Below are 27,619 nucleotides of genomic sequence, written 5' to 3' on the forward strand. Positions count from 1 at the left end.
TTATTCCCTTTATCCATCATTAAAGTCCCTAGAGTCTCTGTCCCATTGAGTGTATTACTCATATGGATTTCCAGTTTCTTCTAATTTTCTTTCTTCTTTGTGGACACATATCTCCACAGAGTATTACCTTTTGCATACATACATTTGCATCGTGAGGTATCTTAGGGACCAAATTTCGTCTCTTTGTTATTATTTAAGCCCATTTTACCTCGTCGAGACAAAGATTTTAACCTTTACTTCTCCGGCTAGAATGACCTTAAATAGGGGCATCTGTAAGACCCTAATATCCCTCACCAAGCATGCTTGAATTGTATATTATTTCTTTTCTTACTTTATTTACTAACCAAAAGCACAAAAATATGTCACTAACATCTTTTGTTTGTAGCTTGAGCAGTCACAAGATCCAAAGCTTCTAGGAGATTCTATGCTCATTGATTTGGATAGGTGAAGATGAAAGCAAGCATGGAAATGGTTCCCAAATCTCTCATCCATCAAATATGCCTCCCAAATATCTCAATTCGTCATTTTGATCAAAGCGAACCAAAGGGGTTTGAGGCTTGTTTCCCAAGGAAACCCTAATTCATCTGTTCATCAAATGTGCCTTGCTCATGAAGCAACCTCAACGCATGATCAAATAAAATCAAGGTAAGTTATTTAATTCATCATTTCATGCAAATTTGAGCTTATTTGAGTGACCTCAATCATCAATTCATCAAGATTTGAGGTATGGACTTGAGAAGTTGATCAGTCAATTCATCCGACTATTTTGAAGTACACTGAGATCTAACTTTTGATGTGTTTGTCTAATGAAGATGACCCCAAGAGAAAAAATGTTCTTAAGAACCATATGAACAATATTCATATTCATAAAAAATTGATTTGAAACTTGGAAGGTCATCATCCATTTCAAGACATTATAGGTCACTTTGACTGAAACCCTAATTTTGGGTCAACTTCCCAAGGACATAACTCATTCATTTTTCATTATTTTGAGGTGGGATCAAATGCATTGGAAATTTTACGGTGTCTACTTCAATTTTTAATTTGAGAAAAATTTCAAAATCCTAGAATAAATACATGTGAAAATGCAAAACATTATAGGTCACTTTGGACCAAAGGCATTTAAATGTGAAAAAGTCCAACTTCAAGTGCCCATAACTTTATCATCAAAAATCCAAATGATGCAAAATGTAAGTCAAAATTTATTTTCTTGAAAAGATATACAACTTTGTTGTTTAAGGTTTTGTCATTTGGAGCTTGCATCTTTGAAATAGAAGGGTTTGAAGTTTGGCCATTTTTGAAATTTTCACACCCTACACTTCATGATCATTTTTCACCAATTTCCAAATGTCAAATGAAGTTTTGGTAAACATAAAATTAATCCTCATGCAAAAAGCTTTCCAACCATTACCTATAAGGCTATGTTTCAAATATGGAAATGCCATTTTCGAAGAGATGAACAAGTTGGTACAATTTTGGAAACCATTTGAAAATGCATTGCATGATTTGATTACACACCACCTGCACGTCCAAATGATATCTGCTGATGTTAAGCTTGTAAATCCAAGTGGAATTGGGCCCTCTATGCGCCTGTACAGGCCCATGCATGGAGGCCCTTTCCATCCATGCAATGCTTTTTTCATGCATATCAGCCATCAGTTGCTATAAATGAAGGGCCAATGCTTCTCATTTCCACAACCTAGGGGCGCCTTACATGCTGCACGAATCACTCCTCAACCATACTCAAAGGAACTCACCTCTTTCTTTCAAAATTTTCAGATCTAAACTTCAATTTCCTTGATTGATTTTTAGATCTACAGTTCCTAAGCCTTGCTCACCTTGATCCATAAAACACACTGCAAGCATAAGCATCAAGAGATCGTGCTCTCAAGCTCTCCATTTCAGAGGTTTACTACAAAATTTGTTTTCTTCGAATCTACTAATATATTGCATATTTCTTGTTGTTGCTGGGTTGTTTGAAGTCCTCTTCATAGACGCAATCATTTTGTGCTTTGAATTGTTGAAATCCAACAAGTTTCAGTTGAACACCACAAAATTCAAGCTCTGATTCCCCTTTCTATGGAAGCCTAGAGTGAATTTGGTTGGTACAGGGGTGATGTACATCACTCTAGCTTTCATTTGGTACCTGGATCGTGTCATTTGGTAGAGTTTGGATCTCTGTAACTTCTGGCCGGCGCCGGAGGACTGGCCGGAGAAGACGGTGGTGTACACCACCGTCTGGTTGCCAGATTGAATAATAGCCACACGATTTGTTTTCCAGATTTGATCATAGCCACTCAATGTTATGACTCAATTAAAGGCTGTGTGTGATGCATTGACCCACATGTTTGGTAGGCGCGCGCTCAAGAGCCATGTGATGTGCCAGCTCAATTAATTAGCTTCATCCAACGCTCCATGTTTTTCCACATTTTATTTTCTGATTTCCATTTTCTTTTTATTTCTTTAATTCCTTTTCATTTCGAAAAATCATATCTCCTTCATTATTGGTCCAAAAAATGTGAGACCAATTGCATTTTTCTTCTTTTAATTTCTAGTTTCTAAAAATGATTTTTAATATTTTTTTATTTTAGCCTTTGATATTTTTTAGGAATTTTCTCTTTTTTGGTTATTTTTAATTCATTTTAAATAGTTTTTGATTTTCAAAAAATACAAAAATATTTTTCCAACCTCTTTGAATGATGATAGATCTATGAAAAATATTCTCATTAATTTATTAATTGATTTGAGATTTATTTGAGAGTTTAATTCAATTAGGTTATTTTTATGCATTTTTAATTGATTAAAAATAGTTTATGACTTCTAAAAATGCTGAAATTTTTTGTCAAACTTTGTTTGACCTTGTTGAACTTAGGATAATTCACTTGGACTTTTCAAAGTTGATTTGAAGTGATTTTGAAGTTTGACCTTTCTTTATTATTTTAATTCAAGTATTATTTTACTTTTGAAAAATAACAAAAATATTTTATTTGTTTCTTGACTTCTAATCTTCATTTTCCTTCTGTTTACTATTGTTTGACCCTGATCTCCTCTATCTTTGGTCAATGCTTGTTGATTACCTCATTTCATTTCCAATAATGCACTTTATTATTCATCTTCTTCTTCTTCTTCTTCTTCTTCTTTCTTTTTGATCAATGAGTTAAAGATTGGTGGTTAGCCTTGATACATGGGAGGTTTAACCTTCCTTGATTCAAATCTAATTCATCTTGATCATAGATCAAGTGAATGACTTTGCATTAAGGATAGGTTGCTTCCTAATCAAGCAAAGAACCTAAATCAATACAAGATCATTTCTCATCTTCTTTTTTGGCATGACAAGTTGTAGGAGTTTGATTCACTAATCAAAATCTTTAACTTGTGTTGTTACCTACATTATTATTAACCGACCTCAGATAGTTGTGACTTCTACATAAGTCCAATTACGATTGCTTAACATAGCGCTAAATTGCCTTATGGCACACTAACTCTAACACTAACCATTAACCATTAACATTTAATTCTTGTACTTTACATTTATGCAATTTACTATTCTTGTACATATTATTCATTTTCTTTTTTTCCTTTTGCTCACTTGAGTACATGTTTATGTTAATGCAATTTGTCTTTTGCTCACTTGAGCACATAATTGTGTATATACTATTGTGCTTGTGTTGTTTTTGTTGTTGTGAACCAATTGCAAATGGACAAAGGACTTAGATTTTAGGACCTTACCTAAGCTAATGGAGTTTGAAGAGCAACTAGGCCTTATGCCTTTTGAGTGCTTAAAATGTCAAAGAGCAACTAGGCCTCATGCCTTTAGAATGCTTAAAGCTTGAAGATGAACATTGAAAGGACCAAATTCTAAACTCCCTCTTGTTCATTCTTTATTTGCATTATAGAACTTTTTGATGTGTGTGTTCTTGTGCTAGGGATTCCAATTTGAGCCTAAGTGGAGAACCATTGTCGTGGGCTTCTAAAGAGAGAGATCTAAGAGTCATTGGAGGATTTCTAAGAGCTTGCTTGCTTGATTGATTGCTTGAGTATACACTTATTTGCTTGCTTATTCCAAAGGATCGGAGCTACTTGGATCATCAATATGATCTCAAGAAGGGAACTCCATTTGTGGTCTTATTTCTTTCCCTTCATCTCTTGTATGATTAGGACTTAGCCATTCTTCTTCTTCCCACCACTCTAACCCAAGCCAAAACTTTTGTGCAAACATTAACACTTGTTTTAAAACATTAGAAACCTAAGCATTATGCTTTTGATTTTCAAACTTTCTTTTCATAACACTTATTTTGAATTAAACCTTTATGTCAACTTTGACCATATTTTGTAAATACTTTTCATTGGTAAATATAACTCATTCAAATGCTTTTGTGGTTTCAATGGCCACTTTCTTATAAAAAACTTTTCATAACCTTTAGCTATTAGGTTTGAGTTATCCTTGAGGTAGATATAATGTTCACCTATATTCTTAGTGATGGATAATGAGTCTTCCATGCTTATTATAGGGTTAACCTCTCACTAGCATGTTGAAGTTATCCTCACATGGTGGATTTGTGGTTTTTAGGTTGAGTTTTCTCCCTTGGATAACAAAAGACCTTAAGGCTTTTGGACCAATCAATTCACCAACTTGTTTTGAGATTTTTACCCCAAACTACGAGGTTTTGATCCTAATCTTTTTAAAGATGGTACGTAGGCAATGGGTTTATCCATTCAAACACAAAATTGTAAATAACTTGTATATTCTCTTCTCATCTCCCCAATCATGTTTGCACAAAAAAATTTTTTCACAAAAAATACCAACCTTACAACAAGTGTGAAAAGGGATCCCTAGGAGTACCTAGGATGTTTTGGGTGCTTAACACCTTCCTATTGCATAACCAACCCCCTTACCCCGATCTCTGACATTTTATTAGTCTTTGATTCGATAAAACTTCTCGGTTTTTGTTCGCTTTCTAACCTTTCCTTTGGATAAATAGAAGTGTGGTGGCGAATCGACTTGTATGGTTTACTTTTGATTTAGCCAATAAATCTAAAGGTAACGAATACCCTGCTACAGAAAAGTGGCGACTCTGCTGGGGATAAAAATGGATTTGCCTAGTGGGTTTTGCCTAATTTTCATGTTTGTTGTATTGTATTGTATATTATTTTTGTGATGTATTTTTGTGCAAATTGGGATCACTGTATTGTATGTAATGGTTGAATTGCTTGATATATTAATTCCTTGTATGCTTGGTGATCTTTGTGAGATGAGTTCTATACTTGAACTCGAGTGCACTTAGGATAGGAGAATGGCATAGTCTTGTTTACTTGTGTGGAGTTATTCCTTAGCAAGTTGACTTGCAAGCCCATTCACTTGGTGGAGGTCATGTTGGGATCAATAATGTTACACGAGTAGTCGTGGTTAGGCATTACTCTTTCCAATATAGACCTTAGAAGCCAAGGACCTTAGTTTGCCAAGCCCATCTTGGCCTATTCTTACGTAGTGCGAAGGTCGTTCAAGTGTAAGATTTGATACGATTGTTACGCGATACTACACTCATAAGAGTCTTTCTTGAGAATATTTTTGGAATACGAGTAGTCGTTTATCCGATAATATCCGAAAGATGGGATGATGACTATGGGAACCTCTTGTAGAACATGTTTGGCAGGTTTAAACCCTAGTACACTCCCTTTGAGTGGTTCTTAACCGAGACTCCATGCTCGTGACTTGCAACAAACCCTTGATTCGTGGTTGATCCGTTCTTGTGTATCCTTAATATCAATGGAACTTGGGTGTTGATAAGGTGTAAACCATAATCTACCAAAATGGATGATTGATATTAAGGATGACTTGATCCATCCTATGACCTTTGTGTGGTGTGCTTTGCTTGATCCTTGAGTGTGATTGTTGCATCCATGCATTCATGCACCCATTTGCATCCATATCATCAATAATGAGAAAATTTTCAAAGAACTTAAGAGGTCTATTTGCAAATTTTTAGACATGGATAGACAAAGAAGGAATACGAAGAAGTATAGTTTCAGACAATCCGACTTGAAAGAGTTAAGGAATTTGACATCCTATGTATTAGATCCCTTGGGTTTCAAGGCTCTTCATGGGAAGCTTCTATCTATTTTGGCTACTCATGTGGACGAAGGATTGATGAGTGTATTAGTGAAGTTCTATGATCCCTTGTACCGTTGCTTCACATTTCCGGATTTCCAGCTTTTGCCCAGGCTTGAGGAGTAAGCCTATCTTGTGGGTATACGTATCCTGGATCAGTTGCCGTTCAGTGGCTTAGAGAGGGTTCCTACTTCTCAAGAGATTGCTGATCTGTTGCATATAGATGAATCTCTGGTTGGTGCTCATATGACTACCAAAGGTGGAATTCAAGGTCTCCCTTCTGAGTTCCTCATTGCTCAAGCTACTTTGAATGGGAAGGCCATGAGTGAGGACGCCTTTGAGGCCATATTTGTACTTCTCATCTATGTGCTAGTGTTATTCCCCAACATCGACAGATTTGTGGATATGAACGCTATTAGGATTTTCTCTACTCTTAATCTTGTTCCTACTCTGTTGGGTGACACTTACTTTTCTTTACATATGAGGAATGCAAAGGGTGGTGGTACCATTGTGTGCTGTTTGCCTCTGCTGTACAAGTGGTTTATTTCGCACTTGCCGCAGACGGTCGCCTTCAAGGAGAACAAAGGATGTCTATGGTGGTCCACGAGACTTATGTCTCTCACTAATGATGATATCTTTTGGTACAACCGTGTATATGATAGTGTGCAGATTATTGACTCTTGTGGTGAATTCTCCAATGTGCCTCTTCTTGGTACATGTGGTGGGATTAACTACAACACTATTTTGGCACGTCGTCAGCTTGGGTTCCCCCTAAAGGATAAACCTTATCTCCTACAATTTTCACCATATGAAAATGATTTCAAGAACAAAGTTACTCTAAACGACATTCCAAACAAGTTTCATGTTGAATTCTAGAGATAATTTTGCTTGGAAAATCATTTTCCATGTTGAAACATTATAGGTCATTTTGTCTAAACCCTAATTTGAAAGTCAACTTCTCAAGGCCATAACTTGCTTAATTTTTCTGATATGAAAGATGTCCATGTTGCACAATCAAATTTAAGATTCATAATTCAACTTTGATGTTTGGAGTGAGAGCTATATCAAATTTTACGAGCATGTGATTTGAGGATACATTATAGGTCATTTTGGACCAATACCATTGAACAAGTGATTTTCCTCAACTTTTAAAATGCATAACTCTCTCATTCTAAATCCAAATGATGTCAAATTTGTGACCATTTTGAAGGTCTTTGAAAGAGCTGCAACTTTGACAAAGACACATTTCTCATTTGGAGCTCACATAAAAAGTTTAGTAAGGTGGAACATTGAGGTATATGGCTTGACACTTAGAAAATATTTCAACATGTTAAAATTTCAAAACTTCCATCTCAAAATTCACCTTGATCCAAGTTCCTAATGGAAAAGTGTTAAACATAAGAGTTGTTCCTCTTGATCTAAGCTTTCCCAAGAGTCCTATTTCATTCATTTTGGACAAGGTTTGCTAGGGTTGCACATAGTTTTAAAAAGCCTGCATCAAGTGGAAAAATCAAAAGTGAAAATGACAATTTCAAATTGCCTTGCCATTCAAGATTCATTTCAATCTCATTTCAGATGCATTTGGACCTAATTGGATTGCTTCATGGGCATGTACACGCCCATGCAAGCATGTGATTGACATTGCCAAATTTGGAAGAAACGTGAAGTGTGCAAATAACATTACCAATTGCTATAAATACAAGCCCTCTGAGCTCATTTGAGAAGAACCTTGCGCGCCAAGTTTTCTCCCTCTCTTCAAACCCTCACAATTCTAAGGAATACTTGAGAATTTTCATTTTGAAAAATGAGTTTGAATCTCACTGTTTGGAGATTTAAAAACTCCAGGATCCAAAGCTTTGTTCCATTTCCAAACCACCTCTGCAAGCTCCCTGAGTGTGATCAAGCAAGGATTGAAGCAAGCAAGATTAAGTTCTGGACAACATTGAAGGTATCTTCCAGAATTTTTCTTCTATTCGAGTCTCACTCAATTCTCATCAATTCTCTTGGATCTTTGGTTGTCTGAAGTCCTACCAATGTAGGCAAGAAGGTTGAGTTGCTTTGAGGTCAAATCGAAGCAACTCAGTTGACACACCTCAAAATTCAACTTCTCATATCTTTCTATATATGTCGAGTTAGTTAAAATTGAGGTCAGATTCATGCTCTACGCCATATTTACTTTCAGATCATGTCCTACTTTTTCATTTATGTGATGGTGATTACTGAACCAGTCCGGTGAGGCTCGCCTGTGAAGATGACCGGAGGTTTAGCGTCGGTGATGTGCTAGATAGGTTCAGAGCCATTGATCTTGTTCAAAATGTTTTAATCTCACGTGTTGCTTGTAATTATCACTTGTGTTACACGTTGATGAATGACTATGGTGGAAAGCGTGTTGATGGCCATTTGATCTGCCACCTCAATTAATGAGGGAGATCAAGTGGTCCACGTTTTTTCTGAATATTTGAATTTCATTTTATTTGTTTTATTTTCATTAATTCATATTAATTTTAATATTGATCCAAAAAGTATGAAAGTTTCATAAAAAAATTTAAATAAAATCGTCTTTCATATTCTAAATTAAAATTATTTTTTGGATCATTATTAATATTTTTCATAATTTAATTGATTTTGTGAATGTTTTTAATTGTTTAAAAATACTTTTAAGTGTCTAAAAATTCTGAAATTTTCTCTCCAGGGTCCTTTGACCTTGTTTGGCCTATGATTAATCTCATGGCCATTTGTTTGGTGTTTTGATGAGGTTTTAGGAATTTGACAAACCATATTTAATTTAATGCATTATTTTTAGTAATTTTAAATTGAATAAATACCAAATAATTGTGTTGAGCCATTTTGATTGTTTGTATGAGTTTGACTTGTGTTGTTGGGTCTTGGTCAATGTTGATTTGACGTTGCTAGGTTAAGATGATTGGATTTAGGGGATTGATGGAATGTATATTCCATCTCCCAAAATGAATGAATAATCTTAATTCGGTAAAAGTCCGCCTTTGTCCAATTTGAGTTTTGATTCATTCCCCTCCCTCTTCATCTTATTCCCCTTATTTATGCATTCATGTCATGGTCCTATGATATCTCAATATCCTAAGGCTAGTTGATTGAAAATCAAGATAAGTATGAATGAGATTAGGCCACCTCTTTTGCATATTCTTTTTGTGTGTGGTATGTTTCATGAGCATAATCCATTTTACTATGTCTCTAACATGCATTAACACCAAAATTCTTTTGCACAACCTCAAATAGTTTTGACTTCTACATAAGTCCAATTACGATTGGCTAACATAGCGCTAAATTTTTGACACAAAAGGCATAGCATTCTAGTTAGTGAGATTGTAAGTCTCCCCTATTTCATGGTATTGTGTGGAAACTTGGCATTTTTTCCTTCCTTTGGAAGATGTCTTGGTTGAAGGATCCATGCTTGTGATAAGTGGGTTGAGTTTTCTCCAAAGAATGACTTAAAACAAAAAGCAAGAGTAATACTAAATTCTAACTCATTAACAACTAAGATTTACTTTTAAGTTATTTACTTTAATGCATTTTATTTTTAAGCTCTATTCATTTGCCATTATCCATACCATTCTAATAGTTTATGTTAATGTCCTTTTCACTTTGTCCATTTGGACCATATTTTGTGATATATTTTTCTTGTGTATATTGTGATTGCTTGTGTGGTCTTTGGTTATTAATGTACACAATAAGAACAAAAACCCTAAAAAAACATCTGGTGTGGACTGTTGGTTTGATCTGAGACAATTGGACTTAGAAATTAGGCAACACTCCCTATGCAAAGGACTTGGCTAATGCCAACTTTCATGTAACCAAGTGCTTGTAATCTGAAAATTTATCTGATACATCATTGAAGATCCATTTGAGTTCATCTACAACATGATCATTGTGAAGCAGTTATTTTGAACCTGTGACTTATGGCATTGTGGAAGTCATCTGCTACATGGGCAAATTTAAAGAAGATCATGGAATGGCTAAGCTTGGATGTGGTTATCTTTATTTAATGCCTTGCTCTTCAAGTTAATATTGTGTGCTTTGTTTGTTGCTTGATTCTAATGTCCAAGGGAAGCGGGTTTCTATATGACATTCTTGTCTATTGGATTGCAACCCATTGGTCAGATCTTTTCAACTCTTAACTTTTAAATTTATGCTTAGGATTAGTATGTTCATCTCCTCCCCATTTCTTTAATTTCATATCTCTCTCTCCTTTTAAAATCTTCTTTGCTTGTGTTTATTTTTCTAAACTTAGACCTTTTTTTTTTGCAAATTAGAAACTCTGGCCTTATGCCATTGCTTTTTTAAACTATTTTCTTAAATCAAAATGGTAAGTCAACTTAACTATAGTTAACTTAAAATTTTCAAAAGTCAAAAAGAATTAACAGTCATTCAAACCATTTTAGGCCTTTGTGCCTTTCAAAACTAATTTTTGTTAAAAGCAATGCATCCTCTTTAAAATTTGTATCACGAACTACGAGGTTTTGATCCCTCTTTTTTATGTTGGTACATAGGCACAAATCTGAAGGTCTTGCCAAACCCAAAAATATAATTAATGAATTCTTTTCTCATCTCTTCATTCTATTTGCTTGCAAACATCACTTGTACAAAATACATATGCACACAAAAAAGGACTCCCTAGGAATACCTAGGACACTTTGGGTGCTAACACCTTCCCTCTGTGTAACCAACCCCCTTACCTGTAATCTCTGGCATTTTATTAGTTTTGATTTGAAAACTTCTTATTTTTTGGGTTTTGTTCGTACTTTTCCCCTTTTCCCTTGGAAACAATAAAAGCGCAGTGGTGACTCTTGTTATTTGATGTATTGCTTATCCATAGCTTGATGATCATCAATTTACCGCTACAGTTCCCCTATCCCCATTGCATTGATGATAAATCTTTTCCATCTAAGAGAGCTAGTGGCATATTTGTTGATCTTTATACAAGTTGGAGCCTTTTACATGATGATGCAAAGTTCTCATACTTATGGGTAACGAGTTGAGTATTCTCTTAAAAATGACAAAATGCCTTCTCATTAAAAATGAATCAATACAAACATTTTTGTTACTTTGACAACGAACCACGAGGTTTTGATCCTCCATTGCACATTGTTGGTACGTAGGCAAGAGAATCTAAAGTCTCTCCAAACATAAATATTGATAAAAATATTTCTTTTCCCATCTCTTCAATCTTTTTCAAACAACACCATTTGAAAGTCAAACCGTACATATTTTTAAAAAGGTTCTTATAACGTACTATAAATGTTTATGGTGCTAATACCTTTCGATTTGCATAACCAACCTCCATAGCATTATCTCTTTTTATTAGTTTTGTTTTAAAACTTATTTAGGTTTTGTTTGTAATTTATCCCTTTTTATTTTGAAATAATAAAAGCGTAGTGACGACTCTTACCTTCTGAGTAAAGTTCATCAATAGCTTAATCTGAAAAAATTTATCGCTACACTAGGTCGCTAAGGATTTATTGTGACAATTTTGTAGTTTTCTTCTTCCCTAAAAATGATAAATATTCCAAAGGTGCTAAACACATGTAATTTAAGTACTTATCATTGAAAGAAGAAGTGCAGAAACAAAATATGTCGTTTGAACATATTTGTAAAAATTTAAAGATAAGGAATTTATTAACTAAAGATTTACCGTCTAAGACATTTGTTGGCCATATAGAAATGATGAGAATTATTTAAAATTTATTGTTAACATTATAATATGATTGGTATATATACATGTAAAGTTTAACGTTCATATTCTATAACACTTGTGAATTCAATTAAGGTTATGTTTTTGAATATGTGGTTTGGTTCAGGCTTAATCCAAATGAGGAAATTCTTGCTTGACTTATGACATAAAGCTTGCTATCTCTTAGTTAGATCTTTCATCCCTTGCTTTTCATTCATGTTCCAAGATAGTCCCTTCTTCTACTCTCCTTCTTTGATTTTCAAAATCTTTTCCTCTTTTTCAAAACCTTCTTCTTTTTCAAACTTGAACCACTTTTTTAATAAACCTTTACTTTGTCAAGTGATTTTAAAAAAAAAATCCTAATAAATGCTAATCCATCTTAAGCATATTCAAACCAATTTCAAAAGGACTTAAAAAATGCATAATTCATTCAAATCATTTTTGTGCCCTTTGTGCACTCTTTTCATTTAAAACATTTTCTCAAAGATTAGATATGCGTCATTTTCATAAGTGTGATATAATTTTCCTATCCCCATAGCATTGATGAAAAAGCTTTTCCATTTAAGAGAGATAGTCGCATACTTGTTGATCTTTATCCAAGTTGGAGTCCTTCTCATGATGATGCAAAATTCTCATACTTGTGGGTGACTAGTTGAGTATTCTCCTAAAAATGACAAAATATTTTTTCATTAAAATTGAATCAACACAAACATTTTTGTTACTTTTACGACGAAGGACAAGGTTTTGATCCTCCATTGCACATTGTTATTACGTAGGCATGAGACAATAAAGTCTCATAAAACATAAAAATTGATAAAATTATTTCTTTTCCAATATGTCCAATCTTTTGCAAACAACACCATCTTAAAGCCAAAATGTACAGATTTTCAAAGAGGTTCTAATAGTTGCTATAGTTGTTTAGGGTGCTAATACCTTCCCTTTGCATAACTAAACCCTAGACCGTTATTTTTTTTTTAAAATTATTTGGGTTTTGTTCATACTTTTTCCCTTTTCCTTTAGAAATAATAAAAGCTTAGTGACGATTCTTGCTTTCGAGATAAGTTAATCAATAGCTTAATCTCAAAAATCTTACCGCTACACTAGGTAGATAAGGATTTATTGTGATAATTTTGTAGTTTTCTTCTTCTCTAAGAATGATAAATATTCCAAAGGTGCTAAACACATGTAACTGAAGTACAAATAAGTGAAAGAAGAAGTGCAGAAACAAAACCTGTCGTTTGAACATATTGGTACAAAATTAATGATAGTGAATTCGTTAACTAAAGATTACCGTCTAAATCATTTGTTCGCCATAAAGAAATGATGAGCATTATGTAAGATATATAGTTAACATTATAATATGATTGGTATATATACATGTAAATTTTAACGTTCATATTCTATAAAACTAATGAATTCAATTAAGGTTATGTTTTTTATTATGTGTTTTGCTTGAGGCTTAATCCAAAGGAGGGAATTCTTGTTTGACTTATGACATAAAGCTTGTTATCTCTTAGTTAGATATTTCCTTCCTTGGTTTTCATTCATGTTCTAGGATAGTCCCTTCTTCTACTCCCATTCTTTGATTTTCAAACTCTTCTCCTCTTTTTCAAAACTTTCTTGTTTTTCAAACATGAACCACTTTTAAAATAAACCTTTAATTTTGTCAAGTGATTTTCCAAAAAAAAAATCCTAATAAAAGTTAATCCATCTTAAGCATATTCAAACCAATTTCAAAAATATTTAAAAAATGTATAACTCATTCAAATCATTTTTGTAACCTTTGTGCACTCTTTCTTTTTAAAACTTTTTCTCAATGTTTAGACATGAGTCATTTTCATAAGTGAGATATAGTTCCCCTATCCCCATAGAATTGATGATAAATCTTTTCCATCTAAGGGAGCTAGGAGCACACTTGTGTATCTTTTCAATTCTTAACTTTTAAATTTATGCTTAGGATTAGTCTGTTCATCTCCTCCCCATTTCTTTAATTTCATATCTCTCTCTCCTTTTAAAATCTTCTTTGCTTGTGTTTATTTTTCTAAACTTAGACCTTTTTTTTTTGCAAATTAGAATCTCTGGCCTTATGCCATTGCTTTTTTAAACTCTTTTCTTAAGTCAAATTGGTAAGTAAACTTAACTATACTTAACTTAAAATTTTCAAAAGTCAAAAAGAATTAAGAGTCATTCAAACTATTTTAGGCCTTTGTGCCTTTCAAAACTAATTTTTGTTAAAAGCAATGCATCCTCTTTAAAATTTGTATCAGCAACTACGAGGTTTTGATCCCTCTTTTTTATGTTGGTACATAGGCACAAATCTGACGGTCTTGTCAAACCTAAAAATATAATTAATGAATTCTTTTCTCATCTCTTCATTCTATTTGCTTGCAAACATCACTTGTACAAAATACATATGCACACAAAAAAGGGCTCCCTAGGAATACCTAGGACACTTTGGGTGCTAACACCTTCCCTCTGTGTAACCAACCCCCTTACCTGTAATCTCTGGCAATTTATCGGTTTTGATTTGAAAACTTCTTATTTTTTGGGTTTTGTTCGTGCTTTTCCCCTTTTCCCTTGCAAACAATAAAAGCGCGGTGGTGACTCTTGTTATTTGATGTATTGCTTATCCATAGCTTGATGATCATCAATTTACCGCTACAGTTCCCCTATCCCCATTGCATTGATGATAAATCTTTTCCATCTAAGAGAACTAGTGGCATATTTGTTGATCTTTATACAAGTTGGAGCCTTTTACATGATGATGCAAAGTTCTCATACTTATCGGTAACGAGTTGAGTATTCTCTTAAAAATGACAAAATACCTTCTCATTAAAAATGAATCAATACAAACATTTTTGTTACTTTTACAACGAACCACGAGGTTTTGATCCTCCATTGCACGTTGTTGGTACGTAGGCAAGAGAATCTAAAGTCTCTCCAAACATAAATATTGATAAAAATATTTCTTTTCCCATCTCTTCAATCTTTTTCAAACAACACCATTTGAAAGTCAAAACGTACATATTTTTAAAAAGGTTCTTATAACGTACTATAGATTTTTATGATGCTAATACCTTTCGATTTGCATAACCAACCCCCATAGCATTATCTCTTTTTATTAGTTTTGTTTTAAAACCTATTTAGGTTTTGTTTGTAATTTATCCCTTTTTATTTTGAAATAATAAAAGCGTAGTGACGACTCTTACCTTCTGAGTAAAGTTCATCAATAGCTTAATCTGAAAAAATTTATCGCTACACCAGGTCGCTAAGGATTTATTGTGATAATTTTGTAGTTTTCTTCTTCCCTAAAAATGATAAATATTCCAAAGGTGCTAAACACATGTAATTTAAGTACTTATCATTGAAAGAAGAAGTGCAGAAACAAAATATGTCGTTTGAACATATTTGTAAAAATTTAAAGATAAGGAATTTATTAACTAAAGATTTACCGTCTAAGACATTTGATGGCCATATAGAAATGATGAAAATTATTTAAAATTTATTGTTAACATTATAATATGATTGGTATATATACATGTAAAGTTTAACGTTCATATTCTATAACACTTGTGAATTCAATTAAGGTTATGTTTTTGAATATGTGGTTTGCTTGAGGCTTAATCAAAATGAGGAAATTCTTGCTTGACTTATGACATAAAGATTGCTATCTCTTAGTTAGATCTTTCATCCCTTTCTTTTCATTCATGTTCCAAGATAGTCCCTTCTTCTACTCTCCTTCTTTGATTTTCAAAATCTTTTCCTCTTTTTCAAAACCTTCTTCTTTTTCAAACTTGAACCACTTTTTTAATAAACCTTTACTTTGTCAAGTGATTTTCAAAAAAAAATCCTAATAAATGCTAATCCATCTTAAGCATATTCAAACCAATTTCAAAAGAACTTAAAAAATGCATAATTCGTTCAAATCATTTTTGTGCCCTTTGTGAACTCTTTTCATTTAAAACATTTTCTCAAAGATTAGATATGCTTCATTTTCATAAGTGTGATATTATTTTCCTATCCCCATAACATTGATGATAAAGCTTTTCCATCTAAGAGAGATAGTTGCATACTTGTTGATCTTTATCCAAGTTGGAGTCGTTCTCATGATGATGCAAAATTCTCATACTTGTGGGTTACTAGTTGAGTATTCTCCTAAAAATGACAAAATATTTTTTCATTAAAATTGAATCAACACAAACATTTTTGTTACTTTTACAACGAACCACGAGGTTTTGATCATCCATTGCACATTGTTATTACGTAGGCATGAGACAATAAAGTCTCATAAAACATAAAAATTGATAAAATTATTTCTTTTCCAATATGTCCAATCTTTTGCAAACAACACCATCTTAAAGCCAAAATGTACAGATTTTCAAAGAGGTTCTAATAGTTGCTATAGTTGTTTAGGGTGCTAATACCTTCCCTTTGCATAACTAAACCCTAGACCGTTATTTTTTTTTTAAAATTATTTGGGTTTTGTTCATACTTTTTCCCTTTTCCTTTAGAAATAATAAAAGCTTAGTGACGATTCTTGCTTTCGAGATAAGTTAATCAATAGCTTAATCTCAAAAATCTTACCGCTACACTAGGTAGATAAGGATTTATTGTGATAATTTTGTAGTTTTCTTCTTCTCTAAGAATGATAAATATTCCAAAGGTGCTAAACACATGTAACTGAAGTACAAATAAGTGAAAGAAGAAGTGCAGAAACAAAACCTGTCGTTTGAACATATTGGTACAAAATTAATGATAGTGAATTCGTTAACTAAAGATTACCGTCTAAAGCATTTGTTCGCCATAAAGAAATGATGAGCATTATGTAAGATATATAGTTAACATTATAATATGATTGGTATATATACATGTAAATTTTAACGTTCATATTCTATAAAACTTGTGAATTCAATTAAGGTTATGTTTTTGATTATGTGTTTTGCTTGAGGCTTAATCCAAAGGAGGGAATTCTTGTTTGACTTATGACATAAAGCTTGTTATCTCTTAGTTAGATATTTCCTTCCTTGGTTTTCATTCATGTTCTAGGATAGTCCCTTCTTCTACTCCCATTCTTTGATTTTCAAACTCTTCTCCTCTTTTTCAAAACTTTCTTGTTTTTCAAACATGAACCACTTTTAAAATAAACCTTTAATTTTGTCAAGTGATTTTCCAAAAAAAAAATCCTAATAAAAGTTAATCCATCTTAAGCATATTCAAACCAATTTCAAAAATATTTAAAAAATGTATAACTCATTCAAATCATTTTTGTACCCTTTGTGCACTCTTTCTTTTTAAAACTTTTTCTCAATGTTTAGACATGAGTCATTTTCATAAGTGAGATATAGTTCCCCTATCCCCATAGAATTGATGATAAATCTTTTCCATCTCAGGGAGCTAGGAGCACACTTGTGTATCTTTTCAATTCTTAACTTTTAAATTTATGCTTAGGATTAGTCTGTTCATCTCCTCCCCATTTCTTTAATTTCATATCTCTCTCTCCTTTTAAAATCTTCTTTGCTTGTGTTTATTTTTCTAAACTTAGACCTTTTTTTTTTGCAAATTAGAAACTCTGGCCTTATGCCATTGCTTTTTTGAACTCTTTTCTTAAGTCAAATTGGTAAGTAAACTTAACTATACTTAACTTAAAATTTTCAAAAGTCAAAAAAAATTAAGAGTCATTCAAACCATTTTAGGCCTTTGTGCCTTTCAAAACTAATTTTTGTTAAAAGCAATGCATCCTCTTTAAAATTTGTATCCGGAACTCTGAGGTTTTGATCCCTCTTTTTTATGTTGGTACATAGGCACAAATCTGAAGGTCTTGTCAAACCTAAAAATATAATCAATGAATTCTTTTCTCTTCTCTTCATTCTATTTGCTTGCAAACATCACTTGTACAAAATACATATGCACACAAAAAAGGGCTCCCTAGGAATACCTAGGACACTTTGGGTGCTAACACCTTCCCTCTGTGTAACCAACCCCCTTACCTGTAATCCCTGGCATTTTATTAGTTTTGATTTGAAAACTTCTTATTTTTTGGCTTTTGTTCGTGCTTTTCCCCTTTTCCCTTGGAAACAATAAAAGCGCGGTGGTGACTCTTGTTATTTGATGTATTTCTTATCCATAGCTTGATGATCATCAATTTACCGCTACAGTTCCCCTATCCACATTGCATTGATGATAAATCTTTTCCATCTAAGAGAGCTAGTGGCATATTTGTTGATCTTTATACAAGTTGGAGCCTTTTACAGGATGATGCAAAGTTCTCATACTTATGGGTAACGAGTTGAGTATTCTCTTAAAAATGACAAAATGCCTTCTCATTAAAAATGAATCAATACAAACATTTTTGTTACTTTTACAACGAACCACGCGGTTTTGATCCTCCATTGCACATTGTTGGTACGTAGGCAAGAGAATCTAAAGTCTCTCCAAACATAAATATTGATAAAAATATTTCTTTTCCCATCTCTTCAATCTTTTTCAAACAACACCATTTGAAAGTCAAAACGTACATATTTTTAAAAAGGTTCTTATAACGTACTATAGATGTTTATGATGCTAATACCTTTCGATTTGCATAACCAACCCCCATAGCATTATCTCTTTTTATTAGTTTTGTTTTAAAACCTATTTAGGTTTTGTTTGTAATTTATCCCTTTTTATTTTGAAATAATAAAAGCGTAGTGACGACTCTTACCTTCTGAGTAAAGTTCATCAATAGCTTAATCTGAAAAAATTTATCGCTACACCAGGTCGCTAAGGATTTATTGTGATAATTTTGTAGTTTTCTTCTTCCCTAAAAATGATAAATATTCCAAAGGTGCTAAACACATGTAATTTAAGTACTTATCATTGAAAGAAGAAGTGCAAAAACAAAATATGTCGTTTGAACATATTTGTAAAAATTTAAAGATAAGGAATTTATTAACTAAAGATTTACCGTCTAAGACATTTGATGGCCATATAGAAATGATGAAAATTATTTAAAATTTATTGTTAACATTATAATATGATTGGTATATATACATGTAAAGTTTAACGTTCATATTCTATAACACTTGTGAATTCAATTAAGGTTATGTTTTTGAATATGTGGTTTGCTTGAGGCTTAATCCAAATGAGGAAATTCTTGCTTGACTTATGACATAAAGATTGCTATCTCTTAGTTAGATCTTTCATCCATTTCTTTTCATTCATGTTCCAGGATAGTCCCTTCTTCTACTCTCCTTCTTTGATTTTCAAAATCTTTTCCTCTTTTTCAAAACCTTCTTCTTTTTCAAACTTGAACCACTTTTTTAATAAACATTTACTTTGTCAAGTGATTTTCAAAAAAAAATCCTAATAAATGCTAATCCATCTTAAGCATATTCAAACCAATTTCAAAAGAACTTAAAAAATGCATAATTCGTTCAAATCATTTTTGTGCCCTTTGTGAACTCTTTTCATTTAAAATATTTTCTCAAAGATTAGATATGCGTCATTTTCATAAGTGTGATATAATTTTCCTATCCCCATAGCATTGATGATAAAGCTTTTCCATCTAAGAGAGATAGTTGCATACTTGTTGATCTTTATCCAAGTTGGAGTCCTTCTCATGATGATGCAAAATTCTCATACTTGTGGGTGACTAGTTGAGTATTCTCCTAAAAATGACAAAATATTTTTTCTATAAAATTGAATCAACACAAACATTTTTGTTACTTTTACGACGAATGATAAGGTTTTGATCCTCCATTGCACATTGTTATTACGTAGGCATGAGACAATAAAGTCTCATAAAACATAAAAATTGATAAAATTATTTCTTTTCCAATATGTCCAATATTTTGCAAACAACACCATCTTAAAGCCAAAATGTACAGATTTTCAAAGAGGTTCTAATAGTTGCTATAGTTGTTTAGGGTGCTAATACCTTCCCTTTGCATAACTAAACCCTAGACCGTTATTTTTTTTTTTGTAATTATTTGGGTTTCGTTCATACTTTTTCCCTTTTCCTTTAGAAATAATAAAAGCTTAGTGACGATTCTTGCTTTCGAGATAAGTTAATCAATAGCTTAATCTCAAAAATCTTACCGCTACACTAGGTAGATAAGGATTTATTGTGATAATTTTGTAGTTTTCTTCTTCTCTAAGAATGATAAATATTCCAAAGGTGCTAAACACATGCAACTGAAGTACAAATAAGTGAAAGAAGAAGTGCAGAAACAAAACCTGTCGTTTGAACATATTGGTACAAAATTAATGATAGTGAATTCGTTAACTAAAGATTACCGTCTAAAACATTTGTTCGCCATAAAGAAATGATGAGCATTATGTAAGATATATAGTTAACATTATAATATGATTGGTATATATACATGTAAATTTTAACGTTCATATTCTATAAAACTTGTGAATTCAATTAAGGTTATGTTTTTGATTATGTGTTTTGCTTGAGGCTTAATCCAAAGGAGGGAATTCTTGTTTGACTTATGACATAAAGCTTGTTATCTCTTAGTTAGATATTTCCTTCCTTGGTTTTCATTCATGTTCTAGGATAGTCCCTTCTTCTACTCCCATTCTTTGATTTGCAAACTCTTCTCCTCTTTTTCAAAACTTTCTTGTTTTTCAAACATGAACCACTTTTATAATAAACCTTTAATTTTGTCAAGTGATTTTCCAAAAAAAAAAAATCCTAATAAAAGTTAATCCATCTTAAGCATATTCAAACCAATTTCAAAAATATTTAAAAAATGTATAACTCATTCAAATCATTTTTGTAACCTTTGTGCACTCTTTCTTTTTAAAACTTTTTCTCAATGTTTAGACATGAGTCATTTTCATAAGTAAGACATAGTTCCCCTATCCCCATAGAATTGATGATAAATCTTTTCCATCTAAGGGAGCTAGGAGCACACTTGTGTGTCTTTTCAATTCTTAACTTTTAAATTTATGCTTAGGATTAGTCTGTTCATCTCCTCCCCATTTCTTTAATTTCATATCTCTCTCTCCTTTTAAAATCTTCTTTGCTTGTGTTTATTTTTCTAAACTTAGACCTTTTTTTTTTTGCAAATTAGAAACTCTGGCCTTATGCCATTGCTTTTTTAAACTCTTTTCTTAAATCAAATTGGTAAGTAAACTTAACTATACTTAACTTAAAATTTTCAAAAGTCAAAAAGAATTAAGAGTCATTCAAACCATTTTAGGCATTTGTGTCTTTCAAAACTAATTTTTGTTAAAAGCAATGCATCCTCTTTAAAATTTGTATCAGGAACTACGAGGTTTTGATCCCTCTTTTTTATGTTGGTACATAGGCACAAATCTGAAGGTCTTGTCAAACCTACAAATATAATTAATGAATTCTTTTCTCATCTCTTCATTCTATTCGCTTGCAAACATCACTTGTACAAAATACATATGCACACAAAAAAGGGCTCCCTAGGAATACCTAGGACACTTTGGGTGCTAACACCTTCCCTCTGTGTAACCAACCCCCTTACCTGTAATCTCTGGCAATTTATCGGTTTTGATTTGAAAACTTCTTATTTTTTGGGTTTTGTTCGTGCTTTTCCCCTTTTCCCTTGGAACCAATAAAAGCGCGATGGTGACTCTTGTTATTTGATGTATTGCTTATCCATAGCTTGATGATCATCAATTTACCGCTACAGTTCCCCTATCCCCATTACATTTATGATAAATCTTTTCCATCTAAGAGAGCTAGTGGCATATTTGTTGATCTTTATACAAGTTGGAGCCCTTTACATGATGATGCAAAGTTCTCATACTTATGGGTAACTAGTTGAGTATTCTCTTAAAAATGACAAAATGCCTTCTCATTAAAAATGAATCAAAACAAACATTTTTGTTACTTTTACAACGAACCACGAGGTTTTGATCCTCCATTGCACATTGTTGGTACGTAGGTGTAGCACCTCAAATTTGCACCTATCATTGTACATACATTTTCATATTAGGTCATAGCATATCATGGTCCACTGCATAGCATTGCATTGTCCCATTTGCCTCAAGTGCAAGCCAATTCAGGAATTAGGTCAAACTGATCAGGAGGTCAGTCAACCAAGCAAGCAAGCACAATTCTCAAGGAGCCAAGGCCTTAGGGTTGGTCCAACAAGTTCACATGACTTGGAGGTCCATTTGAAGTGTTCATGTCAAGGGTTGAAGGCTCAGAAGTCATCAGTCAATGCACAATCAGACAGAAACCCTAAAAGTCAACTGTTGGTCAACTGTCCATTTAATCAGTGATTTGATGATGGAAATTGGTTTGTGAGAGCTCATTCATGTCCAAATAGTCCTCATATATCATGTCAAACACCATCATGGAAGAATTTGAAGCCAAATCAGAAATTTCCAAAAATGGAAACTGGACCTGTAACTGAAACTTACCAAAAATGGAAAGTCTTGATCCTCAAACTTACATCATGATACAAGCTTCAAATGAATTTTTGCCCAACATGAAAGTTGAAGATCTTGTTCTCCCATTTCCAAAAAGTCCAAGAACTCTCAATTCCCATGTGTGGTTGGCAAGTTATGATCGAATCGATTTCAGAAATTCTTGAACTTCAAAAGGCCATATCTCTCAAACCATTTGGCCAATTTGGGTGGGGTTTTTTCCTACAAGTCACATTTCATCTCCTCTTTCCAAAAATATAAATTTCATGAACCAAAACCTTGCCAATCAAAATGGCATTTTTTGACTTGTCTCATTTAAATTCAAGTTTGACCAAGGGTTGACTTTTTGAAATATTGATTTCCAACCATCCCCACCATCCAAATATGTTTAGAAACCAGGTTTTGGTCATGTTACAAAGCCATTTTCGTGCAAGTACACACACCCATACCTAGTTGCTTGAAAATTGAAAAAAAAGTACATTTCTCCATAACTCAATCACACATATCCATGGACTGTGATCTGTACTTCTGATAGCAGATTTCTATCACCTTTTTCTGTCAATTGCAAACACTAGAAGCAGCCATAAAACACATTTTGCATACAGAACTTGACATTCACTAAAAAACTTCATTCTTGCATTTTTAAACTCTGTCCAAAAAAGTTCCAAAGAACTGAGCCTGGCTTTGGTTGTTTCACCATCTTTTCATCATTTTTGAACTGGTAGCATCCACAAGAACACAGCAGAAACCATTGTTCTCTCACTCATTCAAAAAAACACATCTTGGCCATTGTTCAAAATCTGTCCAAAACTTCCAAATAACCTAACCTTGCCTTTGTTGTTTCATCATCAAAACAACATCTTGAGCTCATTCCAACATGATTTCTCCATCTGTAGAAGCTTCTTGCAGCACTGTTTTTGCAGAGCATACAGCCATGGCAGAGTTTGTTTAAGGTCTTTCCAAGCTACATCAAGCCAGGCCAACTTCACACTCATCATTGGAAGGCTTAAAGCTCATCTGTTTCACTCCAAATCCATCAAACAACATCTAGAACACAACTGTCCTTCATTTTTTGGTATGGATTCGACCCCTCCCTTTTGTTAAACCAATATATGTTTTCAAAAGATCTTTCTATGCTGAGCTTGACAGTATTTGTGGTTTTGGAAATGGTTAGATATTTTTAAAGATATGTTGGTTTGAAGTTTGATGATGGATTCTTTTCTTGCTCGATTCATGAGTTATAGCTTGTTTTAATGAAAACCATGGATGGATTCGGACTGTGTGTTGTGTGCTGATCATGATGGTGTATTTGATTCCCATTTCTGGGATTTTCGTTCATCATTGATGATGAACAGTACTGTTAAAAACCCTAGGTTACAGCCCAGAAAATGTTTGCCTTGGTTCTCTGTTTTGCTGGCTTTGTTACTGTACCCGTGCCTCCATAACCAATGAAAACATTTCGTTTGCTTGCCCTAAACGACGTCGTCCCATTTAGTGACTGCCTTAATTACATAAATGCCATCCGGACCATTTAATTTCACCATTAATTCATTTTCATTCCAATAATTATTTCATTTTTGATATCAATCTTACAAAAATCATAACATCTCCAATTTTGATCCAAATTTAATGGGACTTTTTGCATTAGCTTCATCTTAATCTCTAGTTTTTTGTCATATATTTTCCAGAATTTTTGCATGTTCGAATTTTAAATGGCCTTAGGGATTGTGACATGTGACCAATTTCTGTACATCTTGCCAAAACATTTGTGAAATGGTGATACTTTATCCAATGGCTCCCAAAATTTTTGTGCTTAAACCAGACACACTCATGGTGATTTTGGTGTAGAGTTTGTGAATTTATCATTTGTGGTTTGTGAGTTATGATTTTTTGAATTAGGGTGTGACAATTTGTGTCACACCATTGATGTCCAACTTCATGATTTTCATTACCATGCTTCTTGACCCCCAATTGATCTGATTTTTTGCATGAACCTACTCTTGTATGTCTAGTTTACATGTGAATTTTCTTGGAATTATTTGAGGCATTTCCTAATTGTTTGAGATTTTCTCCCCTGGTTGGTCATATGTTGACCTTGTGTGACACTTGTTCCCATTTCATTTGTGAAATTCTCATACTTTATTAGATGGACATGAAATTTTACAGGAGATAACTAGACATCCTCATCTTTGCCATGGTTTTAGCCCCATTCATTTATCATACACCATTTCTGACTTATGATTTTTCTAAGTTGATGCATGTTTGGTTGACTTCTTTGAGCATGTTCAAAATTGCTTTGACTTTCTGATTTTCATTGACTGCCTTCCACTTGTCCAAATGAGATGAAATTTGACATTCTTACCATGCTGTGGATTGTGATTGATCATGATTTATTTGGTGATTTTTGGAAATGTTTAGGATTGCTTTTGATTCAAGTCTTGCTGTTGACTTCTATGAGCTTCTAAATGCCATGTTTTGATTTCTTTTGTTCATAAAATGATGATGATGATTGATATGAATGTGAACCCAATTGGTTGTGTTTCCTAATTGTTTAAACATGATTTTGGATACTTGCCCTTTGCTGTTTTGGCTTCCTCATTCATTTTTGACCCTAGGCTTGCCCTAGTGGTCCTGTTACTCACTTTTGAGCTTGTGTTTTCAGGTTGACCAACAAATGGCCATTGAGACCCATTCTTTTGATTGAGCTTGCTTAGATATCATTGACTAACTTGTGTGTTTTGTAGGTGGCTTGGCTCACATACCCTAAGCCTTGTGCCTTGCACATCCATGTGCCTCTAATTGACTGTTGGTGTCTGTTTCTGTTTGTTTTGTTTGAAGTTGCATGCTAACATCTGCTTGACTATTTCAGGTGCTTTAGTTGCTTAGTTCTTTGTGAAGTTTTTGCTTTGCTTTGCTTGTATAAGCAATTTGCATTGAGGTATGTCTCTTTTACTTCCTGTAGTCTGGAAGACCTGGCCTGTTACTTGGCCAGGCAACTGTCTGAAGTCCTCCTTAAGAGGCAATGTTTGTGGATGTTTAATTTTGTCCTTGCATAGAGTCAAAGTCCTCCTAAGTGAAGAGGCAATTGGTGGAAGGTGGGGATATGCAATTTATCCCCCACTATTCAGTGTGTCATCTGCTTTTGCTCACACCACTGTGTTGATGCATTACAGATAAAAAACCCAAGATCTTGTACAATTGCACAGTTAAGTCAGTGTCAAATGTGTAGAGGGGTTCCCACTTTCTGAACCCACACATTCTTGTCAAATGCTCTCCCAGGCCAGGGATAGAAGCTGTGAAGTCTCATCTTCACTCACATTTCATCTGCTTCACCTTAGCCCCTCAATGGCAAGGTTAAGAGCACCATTCACCCCATTCCAGAGGTTTGTTTGTCGAGGTTGATATGACCCCTCGACTAAAACCAAACCCTTGTTTGAGCCACTTGCTTGTGTATAGTGTGTGCTATCTGTGCTTGTATGTTTGTTTGACTTGCTTCCTGTGCAAGTTAGGTTTAGTTTAGACTAATCCTTGTTTGCTTTCGCCCTCGTTGCGATCCTTTCTCTCGCCCTCGTTGCGATCGAGCCTTTTTCCTTTCTCTCGCCCTCGTTGCGATCGAGCCTTTTTTCCTTTCTCTCGCCCTCGTTGCGATCGAGCCTTTTTTCCTTTCTCTCGCCCTCGTTGCGATCGAGCCTTTTTTCCTTTCTCTCGCCCTCGTTACGATCGAGCCTTTTCCTTTCTCTCGCCCTCGTTGCGATCGAGCCTTTTCCTTTCTCTCGCCCTCGTTGCGATCGAGTCCTTTATCCCTCTGTAGCCGAACTACGGCAACTCTGATTCTCATGTTCAGATGAGATACGTAGGCACGAGATGCGATGTCTTGTCGAGTTTGACTAACCACTAACATCTAATTCTCTTCTCTCGCCCTCGTTGCGATTGAGACTTTCTCTTCTCTCGCCCTCGTTGCGATTGAGACTTTCTCTTCTCTCGCCCTCGTTGCGATTGAGACCTCCCCTTTCTCTTGCCCTAGTTGCAATCGAGACTCTTGCTTCCTGTGCAAGCCTTGTCTAGGATAGGTTGGCCCTTGTGCCATTTAGCTAGAAACCTTAACTTAGGGTTGACTTTGCATGACAACATCTAGGCTCGAGTCGTAGTCTCCCTAGTGTTGTGTCTCCCTCTGTTATCTGGTTAGGCTAATCCTTTTTCCCTCTGTAGGGGAACTACATCGCCCTGATCTTCATACCAGATGAAGTATGTAGGCAGGAGATTGAGCTGATCTCTCGGGCGCCCTTTTTCCTTTTTGTGTGTGTTTGACAGTTATAGGCTGAGTCCCCGACTCCCTATTAACTTGTTGTGCTGTTGTGTGCTTGGAAGCTGATGTAAGTCCATCGAGTGGCATTTGGGTTCCAGTGTGCGTGTGTTTGGTTCGGATGCTGATGTAAGTCCAGTGATTGGCATTCGGGCTCCACGTTTGCCTGTGTCTTGTTTGTCTGTGTGCGTGTCAGCCGAGCTACGAATGCTCTGATTCTTCTCTCGTCCGAGAAGATACGTATGCATAGGATGCGATGTCCTAGCGAGCATGTGTCGTTTCCCCAGTCCGAACTACTTCGACTCTGATGTCTATGCCTGATAGACTAAGTAGGCCCAGGATGCGACATCCTGCCGAGTCAGTTTCAGTCAGTCTCTTTGTCTCTTTCAGCCAGTGTGTGTGAGTTTGAGCAGTGTTTAGCAACCATATTCCTTCCTTTTGTGCGTGGATCCCGTAGAGTACTACGGATGCGTAGGGGTGCTAATACCTTCCCTTCGCATAACTGACTCCCGAACCCATTCTCTTTGGTCGCAAGACCATGTTCTTTCCAGGTTTACTCTGAGCGTTTCCTTTCCCTCTTTTGGGATAAATAACGCACGGTGGCGGCTCTGTTGTTTCTTTCTTTTCCCGCCGGTTTTTCGCGCGATGCGACAGCTGGCGACTCTGCTGGGGATTATAGAGAAGTTGACCTATGCTGGTCCATCTTCCCTGAGCGAGTCTCTCCTAGCGCTCTCTAGGTTAGGGTTTTGGTTGCTTTCTGCTGTGTTTATTTATTGCATTCATTATTTACTGTTGGCATTCATTGTCTGTTGTTTGCATTTATGTTTGTAATTATGTTTGCATTCATATTCATCTGTTCACCTGGCTGGCTGTCTGTTTCTCTCTGTTGGGGGGAGTCAGTTGAGGTAAAAGGTCCAATACCCAGACCATGAGTGAAAATCTAGGATGATTAGGAATAGAGTGATTCATGGGAAGCGGGTGGTATGGCGCCACTTAGCGGAACATTGATATCACGAGCAGTTCAGACCCTGGTGGGATACTGTCGTTACATACTTCGGGTGTGTATATGATAGTATTTCTGCGAAAGGTTATTTATGCTGCATTTCTC

The sequence above is a fragment of the Lathyrus oleraceus genome, chromosome 1 (genome assembly GCF_024323335.1).
Source record: "Lathyrus oleraceus cultivar Zhongwan6 chromosome 1, CAAS_Psat_ZW6_1.0, whole genome shotgun sequence".
Lineage (NCBI taxonomy): Eukaryota > Viridiplantae > Streptophyta > Magnoliopsida > Fabales > Fabaceae > Lathyrus > Lathyrus oleraceus.